We start from the raw sequence: 17,277 nt of genomic DNA on the forward strand, positions 1-17,277 counted from the left end.
AAACTATCGACAAAATTTCCTTTCCATGTGTTCCTGAGAGCAGCTTTGAAATTATGAAACAGTTTCTTTACAACGGGCGCAGTTGCTTCACGTGTATACAATGCGATTTTGTAGACGTCTCTATGGCACCGCCTCTACATAGCTCTCTACAGATGGCTCCTGTTTGCGCCTGCAGCCGTTTTCGCTTCGCAGCTGAAAGGTGCCAAAAGCGCTGTCCGGGTTTTCCTTAAGTTGACTCGATTGAAAGAGTGTCTTTGTAGTAAAGGATAAATGTATTCAAACTTCATGTATGATGCGGCATTTTTGGCGCATCTCTATGTTTATCACATCATATCTTTGAACTATGCGTCGTACAAAGATACGAGGTGTGGCTAGAAAAAAACCGGACTAGTACTGGTGAAACAATAAAACGAATGCAATAAGGCTGAAAGTCGCGTGGCCTGTCACGTGACTCTCGCTCCGCCTACTGCTCGAGTTTCATCTGCCTCCTGCACTCAGTCTGCCCGTGGCGTCTGTTTTAAGTAGTTGACGTTTTGTCTGTGCGTCGGAAAATGTTGAGTGTACAGAAAGAACAGCGTGTTAACATCAAATTTTCTTTCAAACTAGGAAAATCTGCAAGTGAAACGTTTGTAATGTTACAACAAGTGTACGGCGATGATTGTTTATCGCGAACACAAGTGTTTGAGTGGTTTAAACGATTTAAAGATGGCCGCGAAGACACCAGTGATGACACTCGCACTGGCAGACCATTGTCAGCAAAAACTGATGCAAACATTGAAAAAATCGGTAAACTTGTTCGACAAGATCGCCGTTTAACAATCAGAGCAGTGTCTGAGTTAACAGGAGTTTCCAGGATGTCAGAACAAATCATTCTTCGGCGTTCCTTCTGTTCAATTGTGAGACACTTTGGAACCATTTTTGAACACACTTTGTTCATGTTGAAACTTTCATGAAGAATCTGCCTAACACTTTCCTTGTCAACTCCTGTTAACTCAGACACTGCTCTGATTGTTAAACGGCGATCTTGTCGAACAAGTTTACCGATTTTTTCAATGTTTGCATCAGTTTTTGCTGACAATGGTCTGCCAGTGCGAGTGTCATCACTGGTGTCTTCGCGGCCATCTTTAAATCGTTTAAACCACTCAAACACTTGTGTTCGCGATAAACAATCATCGCCGTACACTTGTTGCAACATTACAAACGTTTCACTTGCAGATTTTCCTAGTTTGAAAGAAAATTTGATGTTAACACGCTGTTCTTTCTGTACACTCAACATTTTCCGACGCACAGACAAAACGTCAACTACTTAAAACAGACGCCACGGGCAGACTGAGTGCAGGAGGCAGATGAAACTCGAGCAGTAGGCGGAGCGAGAGTCACGTGACAGGCCACGCGACTTTCAGCCTTATTGCATTCGTTTTATTGTTTCACCAGTACTAGTCCGATTTTTTTCTAGCCACACCTCGTATATTTGTGTAGGTACAATCAGCGGCACATCTGGATCTTGTCTGCGAAATATGCTGGGAGTAGTCAGTTCAAAACCATCGTACAATATGCATTAGATGAGTATGTGCCAAGCAAGATCGTAAGAGATGGTAAAGAGCCACCGTGGTACAACAACCGAGTTAGAAAACTGCTACGGAAGCAAAGGGAACTTCACAGCAAACATAAACATAGCCAAAGCCTTGCTGACAAACAAAAATTACACGAAGCGAAATGTAGTGCGAGGAGGGGTATGCGAGAGGCGTTCAACGAATTCGAAAGTAAAGTTCTATGTACTGACTTGGCAGAAAATTCTAAGAAATTTTGGTCTTATGTCAAAGCGGTATGTGGATCAAAACAAAATGTTCAGACACTCTGTGACCAAAATGGTACTGAAACAGAGGATGACAGACTAAAGGCCGAAATACTAAATGTCTTTTCCAAAGCTGTTTCACAGAGGAAGAGTGCACTGTAGTTCCTTCTCTAGATTGTCGCACAGATGACAAAATGGTAGATATCGAAATAGACAGAGGGATAGAGAAACAATTAAAATAGCTCAAAAGAGGAAAGGCCGCTGGACATGATGCGATACCAGTTCGATTTTACACAGAGTACGCGAAGGAACTTGCCCCCCTTCTTGCAGCGGTGTACCGTAGGTCTCTAGAAGAGCGTAGCGTTCCAAAGGATTGGAAAAGGGCACAGGTCATCCCCGTTTTCAACAGATGTGCAGACTATAGACCTATATCTCTAACGTCGATCAGTTGTAGAATTTTGGAACACGTATTATGTTCGAGTATAATGACTTTTCTGAAGACTGGAAATCTACTCTGTAGGGATCAGCATGGGTTTCGAAAAAGACGATCGTGTGAAACCCAGCTCGCGCTATTCGGCCACGAGACTCAGAGGGCCATAGACACGGGTTCCCAGGTAGATGCCGTGTTTCTTGACTTCCGCAAGGCGTTCGATACAGTTCCCCACAATCGTTTAATGAACAAATTAAGAACATATGGACTATCAGACCAATTGTGTGACTGGATTGAAGAGTTCCTAGATAACAGAACGCAGCATGTCATTCTCAATGGAGAGAAGTCTTCCGAAATAATAGTTATTTCGGGTGTGCCGCAGGGGAGTGTCGTAGGACCGTTGCTGTTCACAATATATATAAATGACCTTGTGGATAACACCGAAAGTTCACTGAGCCTTTTTGCGGATGATGCTGTAGTATATCGAGAGGTTGTAACAATGGAAAATTGTACTGAAATGCAGGAGGATCTGCAACGAGTTGACGCATGGTGCAGGAAAGGGCCATTGAATCTCAATGTAGACAAGTGTAATGTGCTGCGAATACATAGAAATAAAGATCCTTTATCATTTAGCTACAATATAGCAGGTCAGCAACTGGAAGCAGTTAATTCCATAAATTATTTGGGAGCAGGCATTAGGAGTGATTTAAAATTGAATGACCATATAAAATTAATCGTCGGTAAAGCAGATGCCGGACTGAGACTCATTGGAAGAATCCTAAGGAAATGCAATCCGAAAACAAAGGAAGTAGGTTATAGTACATTTGTTCGCCCACTGCTTGAATACTGCTCACCGGTGTGGGATCCGTTCCAGATAGGGTTGATAGAAGAGATAGAGAAGATCCAACGGAGAGCAGCGCGCTAGTTAACAGGATCATTTAGTAATCGCGAAAGCGTTACGGAGATGACAGATAAACTCCAGTGGAAGACTCTGCAGGGGAGACGCTCAGTAGCTCGGCACGGGCTTTTGTTGAAGTTTCGAGAACATACCTTCACCGAGGAGTCAAGCAGTATATTGCTCCCTCCTACGTATATCTCGCGAAGGGACCATGAGGATAAAATCAGAGAGATTAGAGCCCACACAGAGGCATACCGACAATCTTTCTTTCCACGAACAATACGAGACTGGAATAGAAGGGAGAACCGATAGAGGTACTCAAGGTACCCTCCGCCACACACCATCAGGTGGCCTGCGGAATATGGATGTAGATGTAGATGTAGCACGGAAGTAATAAATTTAAAAGTAATGCATGATGCAGTGTTTTTCATGCATCTCATTGTTTATGACGTCGTATCTCCCGAACTACACTACTGGCCAATAAAATTGCTATACCACGAAGATGACGTGCTAGAGACGCGAAATTTAACCGACAGGAAGAAGATGCTGTGATATGCACATCATTAGCTTTCCAGAACATTCACACAAGGTTGGCACCGGTAGCGACACCTACAACGTGCTGACATGAGGAAAGTTTCCAACCAATTTCTCATACACAAACAGCAGTTGACCGGTGAAACGTTGTTGTGATGCCTCGTGTAAGGAGGAGAAATGCGTACCATCACAATTCCGACTTTGATAAAGGTCGGATTGTGGCCTATCGCGATTGCAGTTTATCGTATCGCGACATTGCTGCTCGCGTTGGTCGAAATCCAATGACTGTTAGCAGATTATGGAATCGGTGGGTTCAGGAGGGTAATACGGAATGCCGTGCTGGATCTCAACGGCCTCGTATCACTAGCAGTCGAGATGACAGGCATCTTATCCGCATGGCTGTAACGGATCGTGCAGCCACGTCTCGATCCCTGAGTCAACAGATGGGGACGTTTGCAAGACAACAACCATCTGCACGAACAGTTTGACGACATTTGCAGCAGCATGGACTATCAACTCGGAGACCATGGCTGTGGTTACCCTTGACGCTGCATCACAGATAGGAGTGCCTGCGATGGTGTACTCAATGACGAACCTGGGTGCAAGAATGGCAAAACGTCATGTTTTTGGATGAATCCATGTTCTGTTTACAGCATCATGATAGCCGCATCTGTGTTTGGCGACATCGCGGTGAACGCACATTGGAAGCGTGTATTCGTCATCGCCGTACTGGCGTATCACCCGGAGTGATGGTATGGGGTGCCATTGGTTATACATCTCAGTCACCTATTGTTCGCATTGACAGCACTTTGAACAGTGGACGTTACATTTCAGATGTGTTATGACCCGTGGCTCTGCCCTTCATTCGATCCCTGCGAAACCCTACATTTCAGCAGGATAATGCACTACCGCATGTTGCATGTACTGTACGGGCCTTTCTGGATACAGAAAATGTTCGACTGCGCCCTGGCCAGCACATTCTCCAGATCTCTCACCAATTGAAAACGTCTGGTCAATGGTGGACGAGCAACTGGCTCGTCACAATACGCCAGTCACTATTCTAGATGAACTGTGGTATCGTGTTGAAGCTGCATTGGCAGCTGTACCTGTGCACACCATCCAAGCTCTGTTTGAGCCAATGCACAGGCGTATCAAGGCCGTTATTAGGGCCAGAGGTGGTTGTTTTGGGTACTGATTTCTCAGGATCTATGCACCCAAACTGCGTGAAAATGTAATCACATGTCAATTCTAGTATAATACAGGGTGATTCAAAAAGAATACCACAACTTTAAAAATGTGTATTTAATGAAAGAAGCATAATATAACCTTCTGTTATACATCATTACAAAGAGTATTTAAAAAGGTTTTTTTTTCACTCAAAAGCAAGTTCAGAGATGTTCAATATGGCCCCCTCCAGACACACGAGCAATATCAACCCGATACTCCAACTCGTTCCACACTCTCTGTAGCATATCAGGCGTAACAGTTTGGATAGCTGCTGTTATTTCTCGTTTCAAATCATCAATGGTGGCTGGGAGAGGTGGCCGAAACACCATATCCTTAACATACCCCCATAATAAAAAATCGCAGGGGGTAAGATCAGGGCTTCTTGGAGGCCAGTGATGAAGTGCTCTGTCACGGGCTGCCTGGCGGCCGATCCATCGCCTCGGGTAGTTGACGTTCAGGTTTCATAACTGACCTTTTTCCTAGGACTCTCCATACAGTTGATTGTGGAATTTGCAGCTCTCTGCTAGCTCTGCGAGTCGATTTTCCTGGGCTGCGAACAAATGCTTGCTGGATGCGTGCTACATTTTCATCACTCGTTCTCGGCCGTCCAGAACTTTTCCCTTTGCACAAACACCCATTCTCTGTAAACTGTTTATACCAACGTTTAATACACCACCTATCAGGAGGTTTAACACCATACTTCGTTCGAAATGCACGCTGAACAACTGTCGTCGATTCACTTCTGCCGTACTCAATAACACAAAAAGCTTTCTGTTGAGAGGTCGCCATCTTAGCATCAACTGACTCTGACGCCTAGTCAACAGCGCCTCAAGCGAACAAATGTACAACTGAATTAAACTTTATTGCTCCCTTAATTCGCCGACAGATAGTGCTTAGCTCTGCCTTTTGTCGTTGCAGAGTTTTAAATTCCTAAAGTTGTGGTATTCTTTTTGAATCACCCTGTATATTTGTCCAATGAATACCCGTATATCATCTGCATTTCTTCTTGGTGTAGCAATTTTAATGGCCAGTACTGTATGTTAGGTAAGTTGTTGTTACCCCCAAAGTGATTGTTGCCTGATGCTAAGGGATACGTGCACGAAATTTGGTTGACATAAGTAGAGTGGTTTAGGAGGAGATGTGGACACACACACACACACAAGTACAACAGACCAAATCTAAAACGCAGAGGATTGGTTGTTAACGTTGTGGTATCACCCATAGATCGCGGTGCTGTAACAAAGTCAGTGCCTCGCGTCGACGCCACAGAAGATACCGATGGCTCGCTGCACACTGCGATGACGAATGCAAGGCGCTGGCGGTGACACGCCCTCTCTCAGCCTCGCGCTAGTCACCGCACCGAGAAGCCGCTATACAGCCGAGCAGAGGAACATCCTGATCGACGATTAAGACGACAGATAGGGCATGTATATATACTACGAGTTCTGCTGAACTTTAACAGCGAACGTCAAGTCTACGCACTTCACGTGAAGAGTCTTGTAAATTTGTCTGTATCTAGTGATCCTTTAGTTACATTTTGAACATTTCTGTGGAAATGGATCATAAAAAGTTAAGTAAATCTTCATATGTATCTTCTAAAAAAGTGAACCAATATTTTTCACCCTCTAGTTTCCACTCGTTCTCCTCTCGCAGCAAGTAAAGAACCCACCGTCGTAATGACGATTGTATAAGGGACGTTCAAAAAGAAACGAGCCGGAGTACCTGCATGTTAGAAGAATTGACCCAGGCTGTTGAGACACCTGTCCCACTGTGAAACAAGGTGGTGAATGGCTGTCTCATAAAATTCCCGGCCGTGCGGAGTGCCTGCGTGGTTCGAGGCTCCGTGTCACGGATTGCGCGTCCCCTCCCGCCGGAGGTTCGAGTCCTCCCTCGCGCATGGGTGTGTGTGTTGTTCTTGGCATAAGTTAGTTTAGGTAGTGTGTAAGTCTAGGGACCGATGACCTCAGCAGTTTGGTCCCTTAGGAATTCACACACATCTGAAATTTTTTTAATGTTTGATGTTAACCAGTTCCACATGTACAGCTGGACGTCATCGTCCGAGGTCAATCGTTTGCCCCTCAGAGCCTTTTTTAAGGGGACCAAAAACGGCGTAATCACAGGGAGAGATGTCTGGACTGTACGGAGGTTGGCCGAGAACCTCCTATTTGAATTTCTTCAGGAGTGCCGCGACTGTGTTGGCCGTTTGCCGTGGAGCAGAATGACCCCACGGGTGAGATTACCTGGTCGTTTTGATTTGATCGATTGGTGAAGAGTGGTCAAGGTTTGCGAGTAACGCTGGGCATTCACTATTGTCCTGTGCTGCAGGAAGTGAATCAGGAGGGGGCCATCTTGGTCAAAGAAGAACGTAAGCATTACCTTTCCTGCTCTTACGAATGGCAGCGTTGGACCATTGATGCATGCTGCTGCTAGCTCTGTATAGTCACGTGACGGGCACGCGTGCCATCTAGCGACAGGCTGTGAACTTCCACGCTCTGGTCGGAACCACACCTCGTTACACACGCCATGATATTGCCCTCCTGTCACCGGTTTGCGCATTCGAGACTCCGCCTGGTTTCTCTTTGAACGCTCCTTATATTTTCGTCAGGGACGACAAGCGTGATTTAAGATTACGGTTCGTAAAAGATAGACCGTCGAAGATTTTGCAGATCGATTTGCACGCGATCCTCGTAGCAGCGAAACAAATTATCGCGCATAAGAAAAGTTCCTTCTCCAGATTAATTTGGCAACGGATAACCAGACCTACCAAGGAGGCGCACACAACCAGTAACAGATGGGAGTGACGCAAATAGTGTTGCGGAGTCTTGTTGAATCTGTCGAGGTCGAATAGGAGGTGCAGTTTCCAAGCAGTCATTTCAGAAACAGCGGGGCCAATAATGACGGATGGCCTCGTCAGCTAGACGACCGCGTGAATTGACTGCAGGGCAGACATGCGCAAACCGAACTTTGACAAATCCAAACACAATGGAGGAATATCCAACCGGGCACTGTAATATGATAAAGCGATGTGTGGTGTGCATACTGTAAGACCTTCGGTACACACAAAATCAGATTATTTGATTTGTCACTCTAACGAAGTAGGCAAGTGTCAGCAATATGTCTCGTGGTCTTATCGTGGTGTGTTTACCTTCTGCCGTTAGGTCAGACGATAGAAATGCCCCTAGCACGCTTAGAGTAGCAGATTGACGGTGACCAACTTTAAACAGAACTTGTTTAATATTGACATACATTTGTTAAAATAATAAAAAGCATGGACATTACGTAACTTGACTCTGGATGCTATTTACAATTGACAATCTGAAGTTCCTTTGGTCTTGGTACGTTAATCTTATTCTCACATATCTCTCATACTTGACAAAGTATCTATTCATTTATCTTCATGGCTACGTACAGGAATATGGTAATCTTATTAGGTGCAGGCTGGTGCAGACAAATGCAGACTCGTACAGACTAATTAAGACTGACTAATCGGAGGTCTGTACACTCGTTTAATACCTCGCACGTTCATGTATCACTGCGCGAGTGTGATCCGCGAGGAGAAAAGGTTCTACGTTAGCAGCAATCTCATTGGCTGCGTTACATATTAATACGTGGATCGGCGGAAGCAGAATTTGGTCCGTCTCTAAGGCAATGCCGTCTCGTAGTGCGGAGATGGACGAGCTCTGCGCCTGCGCTGTTGTGCTTAGCGGGGCGCGCTCTAGTGGGAAAGTTGTGTACGCACTGACTACGCGGAACTATGTACACAACACTATGTTTCACAGATAGTAACACGTAAACCACGAAGTAACCTTGTGGGGTGCCCCTAAGCCGCACAACCTGTAGAGGATGAACGTCAATGGCGGCAGTTTAATATTTTCTGCGATGACTGTGGTTGGCATATCTGCAACTTAATTTTTCGATACTGCACAGTGGATAGAGTCGTATGCCTACAGCCATTCCAGCAGGATATATTCCGATGAATTTATAACGCAGACAAACTGATGGAGGTATTTGCAGCAAAGCACCTACTTCCAGGTTATTCTCATACTGTCGGTGATTGCCAAGCCGCGCATTTGAACGTCGTTGGACGCTTTGCGCCGCACCACTATGCTGTCCTCCACAGTTTTCAAAATTAAGTGGTTCCGTCATCTTCAAAAAAATGGCTCTGAGCACTATGGGACTCAACTGCTGAGGTCATTAGTCCCCTAGAACTTAGAACTAGTTAAACCTAACTAACCTAAGGACATCACAAACATCCATGCCCGAGGCAGGATTCGAACCTGCGACCGTAGCGGTCGTGCGGTTCCAGACTGCAGCGCCTTTAACCGCACGGCCACTTCGGCCGGCCGTCATCTTCGGAATCAAATCAGAGTCACAAGGACTTAAGTCCGGGGAGTATGGTGGATGGTACAGTACTTCCCAGTCCCATCGACCGAACAGAGCAGCCACAGCTGGCGCTGTATGCGCCCGCACATTGTCGTGCAAAATGATGGGTGTGTTGCGCAGAAAGTGTCGCCGCTTCTTTCGCAAAGCTGGTCGCAGGTGATGCTCCAAAACCGAACAGTAATATTGTGCATTTGATTCCGAAGATGAAGGAACCACTTCGCGGCATTCGCTTCAGAACTGTTCCAGAGATTCGACAGGCAGTAGACCGCTCCACTCACACCATCAACACAAAAGGCTCTGCTAACGGTATACTATGCTTTCCACATTGCTGGCAACGGGTTCTACACAACGCTGGTGACTACTTTGAAGGGCAGTAAGAGGTGAAAACGTGTAACTCTTTTGTATCGGTTGTGAATAAATAGTTGCCACTGTTTAAGTTCCAAACCTCGTAGTTGCATACTGCGTATATATGCCGGCCGGAGTGGCCGAGCGCTTCTAGGCGCTACAGTCTGGAACCGCGCGACCGCTACGGTCACAGGTTCGAAACCTGCCTCGGGCATGGATGTGTGTGATGTCCTTAGGTTAGTTAGGTTTAAGTAGGTCTAAGTTCTAGGGGACTGATGACCTCAGATGTTGAGTCCCATAGTGTTCAAAGCCATTTAACCATTTGCGTATATATCTTGAGGCAGTGTTAACTCATGGCGCGCAAATCACACAGAATACATTCATCTAATAGTTGAGAATGTGAGCAGTTTGCGACTTACTAGATAGTTTACACACAGTTTCAGACCTTTTCAAAACTTTTTTTCCGCTGACCCAGCAACTAAATGATGAAAGAAACAATGTTTAACGCTTACTTCACTATATTTTCGCTGTTCATGCAGTAAAACTTCATTAGGGATGCCAATTTAATTTCATTACTACTATCTCCATTCTCAACACATTTTGGTGACAGTATGCACACATACCGCCAACGGCTTTGCCGCAGTGGTGGTAGCACCGGTTCCCGTCAGATCACTGAAGTTAAGCGCTGTCGGGCTGGGCTAGCACTTGGATGGGTGTCCATCAGGGCTGCCGAGCGCTGTTGGCAAGCGGGGTGCATTCAGCCCTAGTGAGTCAAACTGAGGAGCTACTTGATTGAGGAGTAGCGGCTCCGGTCTCGTGAACTGACCTACGGTCGGGAGAGCGGTGTGCTGACAACATGCCCTTCCGTATCCGTATCCAGTGACGCCTGAGGGCTGAGGATGACACGGCGGCCGGCCGGTACTGCTGGGCCTTCCAAGGCGGATAGTATGCACGCATACCAATAAATTTACACACAAAATTTTATCACTGTACGACGTACAGTTCAGGAGATACAACGTCATAATCACGGAGGTGTGTGAAAGACTAGCTTTTGCTTGGAATGGAAGGCAAATTACGCAGCCGTTACGCATCACTTACATGAACGTATAAAGGAGTATCATTTTCTTGGTTTACCAGTTTTGGTCTTCAATTTGTCATTAGTCTAGGGGTGAATAATCAAGAAGTAATAAAAGTAACATAATTACGTTTTAAAATGGATTACAAACAGCCTTGACTGCAATAAAATATTTATTTACAGTGGACACCCGTATCGGTCAGATAATTTATACTGTAATATGAATAATGAGTGCATGCTCGTACGTATTTAACATCCAGCGCTGTCGCTGCTCTGAAATTATCTTCCGTTGGACGAAGCATATTGATGCGTCAGCGCCGTCTCCATGGGAACTACATGAGTCGCTTTGCTGGAATACGACCTACACCGCCGTCGCCTACCATCATGGGTATAATTTCTTCTTTTCATTTTTGTCATACATCAGGTATTTCATATGTTACCACTATTGTCAGACTTCCATCTAAATCCATTCGGTATTCATATTACAGTATGAATGGTTTGAATGCGGTCACCTTCTGACCGAAACCGATAACCGCTGTCAATAATATTTTACTGCGGGCAAGACTGTTTATAATATATTCTTAAAGTATTTTAGTCACACCGCTGTTTTCTTTCCACGAGAATCTATCTCCATAATTATGGTTTGGTGTCTTCAGCCTTAAAGTTTTTACGTGTATAATGTTAAACATTTAAAACGTAAACTAATCTGTAAAGCATTAAGACGTTGAAGATGCTTTATACCGGGTGATCAAAAAGTCAGTATAAATTTGAAAACTTAATAAACCACGGAATAATGTAGATAGAGAGGTAAAAATTGACACACATGCTTGGAATAACATGGGGTTTTATTAGAACAACAACAAAAAAAAGTTCACAAAATGTCCGCGTGAAAGATCTCTTGCGCGCGTCGTTTGGTGATGATCGTGTGCTCAGCCGTCACGTTCGTCATGCGTGGCCTCCCAGATCCCCAGATATCAGTCCGTGCGATTATTGGCTTTGGGGTTACCTGAAGTCGCAAGTGTATCGTGATCGACCGACGTCTCTAGGGATGCTGAAAGACAACATCCGACGCCAATGCGTCACCATAACTCCGGAAATGCTTTACAGTGCTGTTCACAACATTATTCGTCGACTACAGCTATTGTTCAGGAATGATGGTAGATATCTTGATCATTTCCTGTAAAGAACATCATCTTTGCTTTGTCTTAATTTGTTATGCTAATTATTGCTATTCTGATCAGATGAAGCGCCATCTGTCGGACATTTTTTGAAATTTTGTATTTTTTTGGTTCTAATAAAACCCCATGTCATTCCAAGCATGTGTGTCAATTTGTACCTCTCTATCTACATTATTCCGTGATTTATTCAGTTTTCAAATTTATACTGACTTTTGGATCACCCGGTATATGGGAGTTAGATTCTTTACACATTAGGACGTAGTGGTTTTAGTACTTCATATCCTAACCGAAAACTTTCGTTCTAAATATAACAATACTTCTTGTTTCGTTCTTTTAATTTTATTTTAAATCGCCGGACTACTTAGGGATGACCCGCACGCCGGAAAACCCGCGCCCAGATAATTCGGAGCTTGCTGGGGTTTTCTCGTTTCATTACGGACGTCTTATGAGCGACTGTAGTCGTCTGCGGGAGAAAAACTCGTACCGGAACACAGACCCCTAAACTGTTTACTGGGAGGAGCAGGAGCGATACGCGGAGGCACCAGGTGCGGAAAGGGAAAGCAGCCGCAGCTGCCTGTGTCGCAACGAGCGTGCAAGCACTTCGGTACCTCCCCCCTACCTCACACCTGTACACGTGCACGCGCCCATGCCGAGCAGGCGGCGTGCGATGCTCTCAGGCACGCCGCTAGGCCGTAGCCTGTAGTACTGTGGCCTTCATGGCACACTGCGGGCCGTAATACACATTAATGTGACTACCGCCCAGTGTACAGAAAGCAGATGGCAGTTATAAGAGTCGAGGGACATGAAAGGGAACCAGTGGTTGGGAAGGGAGTGAGACAGGGTTGTAGCCTTTCCCCGATGCTATTCAATGTGTATTCTGAGCAAGCAGCAAAGGAAACAAAAGAAAAATTCGGAGTAGGCATTAAAATCCATGGAGAAGAAATAAAAACTTCGAGGTTCGCCGATGACACTGTAATTCTGTCAGAGACAGCAAAGGACTTGGAAGAGCAGTTGAACGGAATGGACAGTATCTTGAAAGGAGGGTATAAGATGAACATCAACAAAAGCAAAACGAGGATAATGGAATGTAGTCGAATTATGTCGGTTGATGCTGAGGGAATTGGATTAGGAAATGAGACACTTAAAGTAGTAAAGGAGTTTTGCTATTTGGGGAGCAAAATAACTGATGATGGTCGAAGTAGAGAGGATATAAAATGTAGACTGGCAGTGGCAAGGAGAGCGTTTCTGAAGAAGAGAAATTTGTTAACATCGAGTATTGATTTAAGTGTCAGGAAGTCGTTTCTGAAAGTATTTGTATGGAGTGTAGCCACGTATGGAAGTGAAACATGGACGATAAATAGTTTAGACAAGAAGAGAATAGAAGCTTTCGAAATGTGGTGCTACAGAAGAATGCTGAAGATTAGATGGGTGGTTCACATGACTAATGAGGAGGTACTGAATAGAATTGGGGAGAAGAGGAGTTTGTGGCACAACTTGACTAGAAGAAGGGACCGGTTGATAGGACATGTTCTGAGGCATCAAGGGATCACATATTTATCATTGGAGGGCAGCGTGGAGGGTAAAAATCGTAGAGGGAGACCAAGAGATAAATACACTAAGCAGATTCAGAAGGATGTAGGTTGCAGTAGGTACTGGGAGATGAAGAAGCTTGCACAGGATAGAGTAGCATGGAGACCTGCATCAAACCAGTCTCAGGACTGAAGACCACAACAACAACCGCCCATGTGCGTGGTCAACGTCCAATAGCCACTCACAGACGGGAGATGACGGCACTACCAGTGGAGCGCATACGAAGCGTGTCGCAGGGCAACAGTGCAGTCGTCGTAATGTGTTAATGGGTGGTTTATCTGACTTCCAAAAGGGAATCATCATTGGCTATCGGGCCACTCGTGGAACCATTTCCGAAAGGGGTAAGTTTAGAAACGGTTGGCGTGTTTAAATATACCGTGCTTGGCAAATTGGTGCCATCGAAAGCAGGTGCCGAGGCATCTGTGGTGCACCATGACACGGGTGAACGATGGCTGTCAAGATTTCTACGAGCAGACAGACTTGCAATTGAGCAACTGAACCAAGGGATTACTAACAGCGTCTTCTCAAAGACCGTTCAGCGAACGTTGTTGCGTATAGGCCTCCACATCAGGCAGCTGGTCCGTGCACCCATGTTGACTGCTGCTCATCGACGACGTAGGCTGATTTTGCACGCCAATACCGTAACTCGACGTCCATTAAGTGGCGACAGGTGGCCTTTTCAGGTGAAGTGGCCCCCCTTAATGAGAGTGATAAAAGCCCCCTGTCAAAAAGAAACTTAAAACGTAGTCTCTGAGGCGTTGTCTCCTAACATCAGGGGTAACGAAACATTCAGATTAAGAGTCTGTCGCAGGGTGGCTAGGTTGGGACAGTGCAGTGAGATGTGGGCCACCATCAAACAGAAACCACGACGACAGTGAGATGGGTCCTCACGATGGAGGAGATGACCGTGAGTCAGCTAAGAATGGCCAGTGCGGAGCCAGTGAAGGACAGTAGAGTCCTTGTGAGAGGACTGCATGGAGCACTACATAGATTTGTAGTCTCCTTCATCACCCACAGTTTTTTTTGGTGAAGTCAGAGTAAGCTATTCCATATTCCAGACCCCTGAACCTAGACAGCATAATATTGTACAGAGGTCTATTTCTGGAATACCTATCTCAAGAGTCAGCTTATTGATAGCCAGTTTGGCTAATCTATTAGCAAGTTCATTCCCTGGGATCCCAACATAGTCCAGTGTCTAGATGAAAGTCACTGGGAGTCCACTTTGTTAGGGGCTCACAGGGAATTCTGAATAATTATGACCAATGAATGGTGAGGGTAACACTGGTCATGATCTTGCAAGCTCCTCAACGAGTCACTGCAGATGAGAAAGGACTCATCCTTGCAGGAATGGATATGCTCAAGAGCACGAGAGATGGCTACCAACTCTGCAATGAAAACACTACAGCCATTCAGCAAGGAGTACAGTTCAAGATGTCCCACATGAGTATAAGCAAAGCTTACATGACCAGTAACCTTCAAGCCATCAGTACAGATAACTTCTGAATCCCGAGATGTGCTGAGAAAAGTGGCTGTGGACCTCAGGATGAACCGAATTTTTCGGACCTTGTGATATGTCAACACGAAATTGTGGCCAAGGGATGCACCACTGTGGTATATGGGAGTGGACCCAAAGGAGAGGTGGTGGAGGTAACAACTGGAGTTCAGGGAGGAGGGACTGGATATAGATTGCAATCATAATCACTTATCTGGCTGCTACACCAGGAGATGGATTTTCGTGTCTGGAAAGAGGAGACAGTAGTTTGGTTACTCAGGGAGCTGTGAGTGTGGGTAGCTTAATTGGCAAGCTGTTGTTGGTACCTGATCCACCATGGTGGGACCCCAGTCTCCTCCACGAGTAAGGTGTTCACACAGGTAGTTCCAAAGACTCCTGTCCCAAGTTGAACCCCACAGTGGTGTATTGGATCCTGTATCCTATATGCTGAGGGTGATGCTGAACCATATGCCAGACTCCCATAATCGAGGCAGGATTGTACAAGTATTAACACTTTGTAAAGCTGCAGAAGGATAGTGCAATCTGTATTCCAGATGGTGTTACTCAGGTAGTGAAATGTAATAAGGTGCATCCAGAACTATCACTTCTACTGGCAAAGATTTGGAAACCACATCACAACAACAATTGAAGACCAGTCCCAAAAAGCAACAAGTCTCCACCACATTGAGTAGTTGGTCGTCAAAGTAACGTTCTGGTTGTGGGTGAATACTATGATGTCGACAGAAGTGCATGACATGAGTCTTGGCAGCTGAAAATGGAAAGCCATAAGTGAGGGGCCATGACTGCACCTTTCATACGGTGCCTTGTATTCGATATTCAGCAGTACCCACATTCGAGGAGGAATAGTAGAGGCAAAAGTCATCAGCATACAAGGAGAGGATGATACTGAGGGCCCCACAGCTGCTGCTATACCACTGATGGCTACTAGAAAGAGATGGACCCTCAGGACAGAGCTCTGCAGAACCCCATTCTCTTGGATACCGGGGTTCCTGTGGGAATCGCCAATTCGAACCTGGAATATATAGTGTGACAGCAAATTGTGGATAAAAATTGGGAGTGGAGCCTACAGACCTCACTTGTGTAAGTTGTTGGTCATGTGGTATCACCATGTGGTGTCATAAGCCTTTTGCAGATTGAAGAAGACAGCTATAATATGTTGACTTTGGGCAAAAGCTGTTTGGAAGGCAAACTTCAGGTAAACTATAATAGATTATCAGTAGCTGTGGGGTGGCGAAAACCACCCTAGGACAGAGTCAGAAGACACCGAGACTCTAGGAGCCAACACAGCCACTGGATCACCATGCGTTCAAGCAACTTACAGAGAACTTTAGTGAGACTAACTGGGTGACAAGTATCCATCTCCAGAAGGTGCTTACCTGGTTTCAGTACTCGGACAACGATGCTTTCTCGCCATTGCCATGAGAACCTGCCCTTACTCCAGATGTGGTTAAAGATGGCAAGGACATGACACTAACAATCCACTGGTAAATACTTGATCATTTGGTTTTAGATTTCAGTCTAGCCCTGGGGCTGTATCTGGGCAATTGGTCACTGACGAATTCCCATTCGCTGACTGAAGTGGAGGCTTATGTGGCTGCAGGTGGCATGTTTTCACTTCGCCGGCTGTTTTAGAAAACAAAAGGCAGGTTGATAATTGTCAGATGCTGACGCTCAAGCGTAACGTAGAGGAAAATTTTTGACAGCAGTGTCTGGGTCAGTGTAGAAAATGGCATCCACGGTAACACCAGATACATCTGAAGCTGTCTGGTATCTGTAGAGATACATGATATTTGCCGAAGCCTGAGAAGGAAAGGTAAATGGTATGGTAGTTGAAATGTACAAGTCCCAGCATTATCACTTCCATCATTTTATTAACTGGTGGATACAGTCACAGAATCACTTGAAGGTAATGAGGTGCTCCATCGATGGGTAGCATCTATGGTGTTGGAGAGCCCACCTACAATCTCTAACGGCCTTTGCGATTTAGATGGCCACCAAGGTACTGTCTTCCATCGGGGTGGTCCAGAGGAACGGGAGATCGCTGAATCAGCATCCAAAAGAATGGCTGTTGTTGTATTCTGGGTGGCCTCATCTATATCTCCATGCAGCGAGGAGCCAAAGGCGACAAGCAGAGGCGAAAGCACCCCAGTCAACACTAATGAGAGCCCATCTGGGCAGGCATCCAGGGGAGTTATGCTGCAAGAGGGACAGAAAGATCAGGAAGTGGTCACTATCACACAGTTCACTGTAGACTCTCCACTGGGTGGATTGTAGAAGATAAAGACTGCCAGTGTAAAGATCAATGGCTG

At 45.5% G+C, this 17,277-nt stretch overlaps 1 protein-coding gene and 1 pseudogene across 1 annotated transcript in view; both read left to right on the forward strand.

Moving 5' to 3' along the window:
- LOC126196980 (organic cation transporter protein-like) overlaps window positions 1–17,277 on the forward strand; it is a 107,387-nt gene that overhangs the window by 29,707 nt on the left and 60,403 nt on the right. The gene's annotated exons all lie outside the window — the stretch shown is intronic.
- LOC126212603 (5S ribosomal RNA) lies at window positions 10,237–10,357 on the forward strand (annotated as a pseudogene).

Source organism: Schistocerca nitens, chromosome 1, assembly GCF_023898315.1.
Source record: "Schistocerca nitens isolate TAMUIC-IGC-003100 chromosome 1, iqSchNite1.1, whole genome shotgun sequence".
In the NCBI taxonomy this organism is placed as follows: domain Eukaryota; kingdom Metazoa; phylum Arthropoda; class Insecta; order Orthoptera; family Acrididae; genus Schistocerca; species Schistocerca nitens.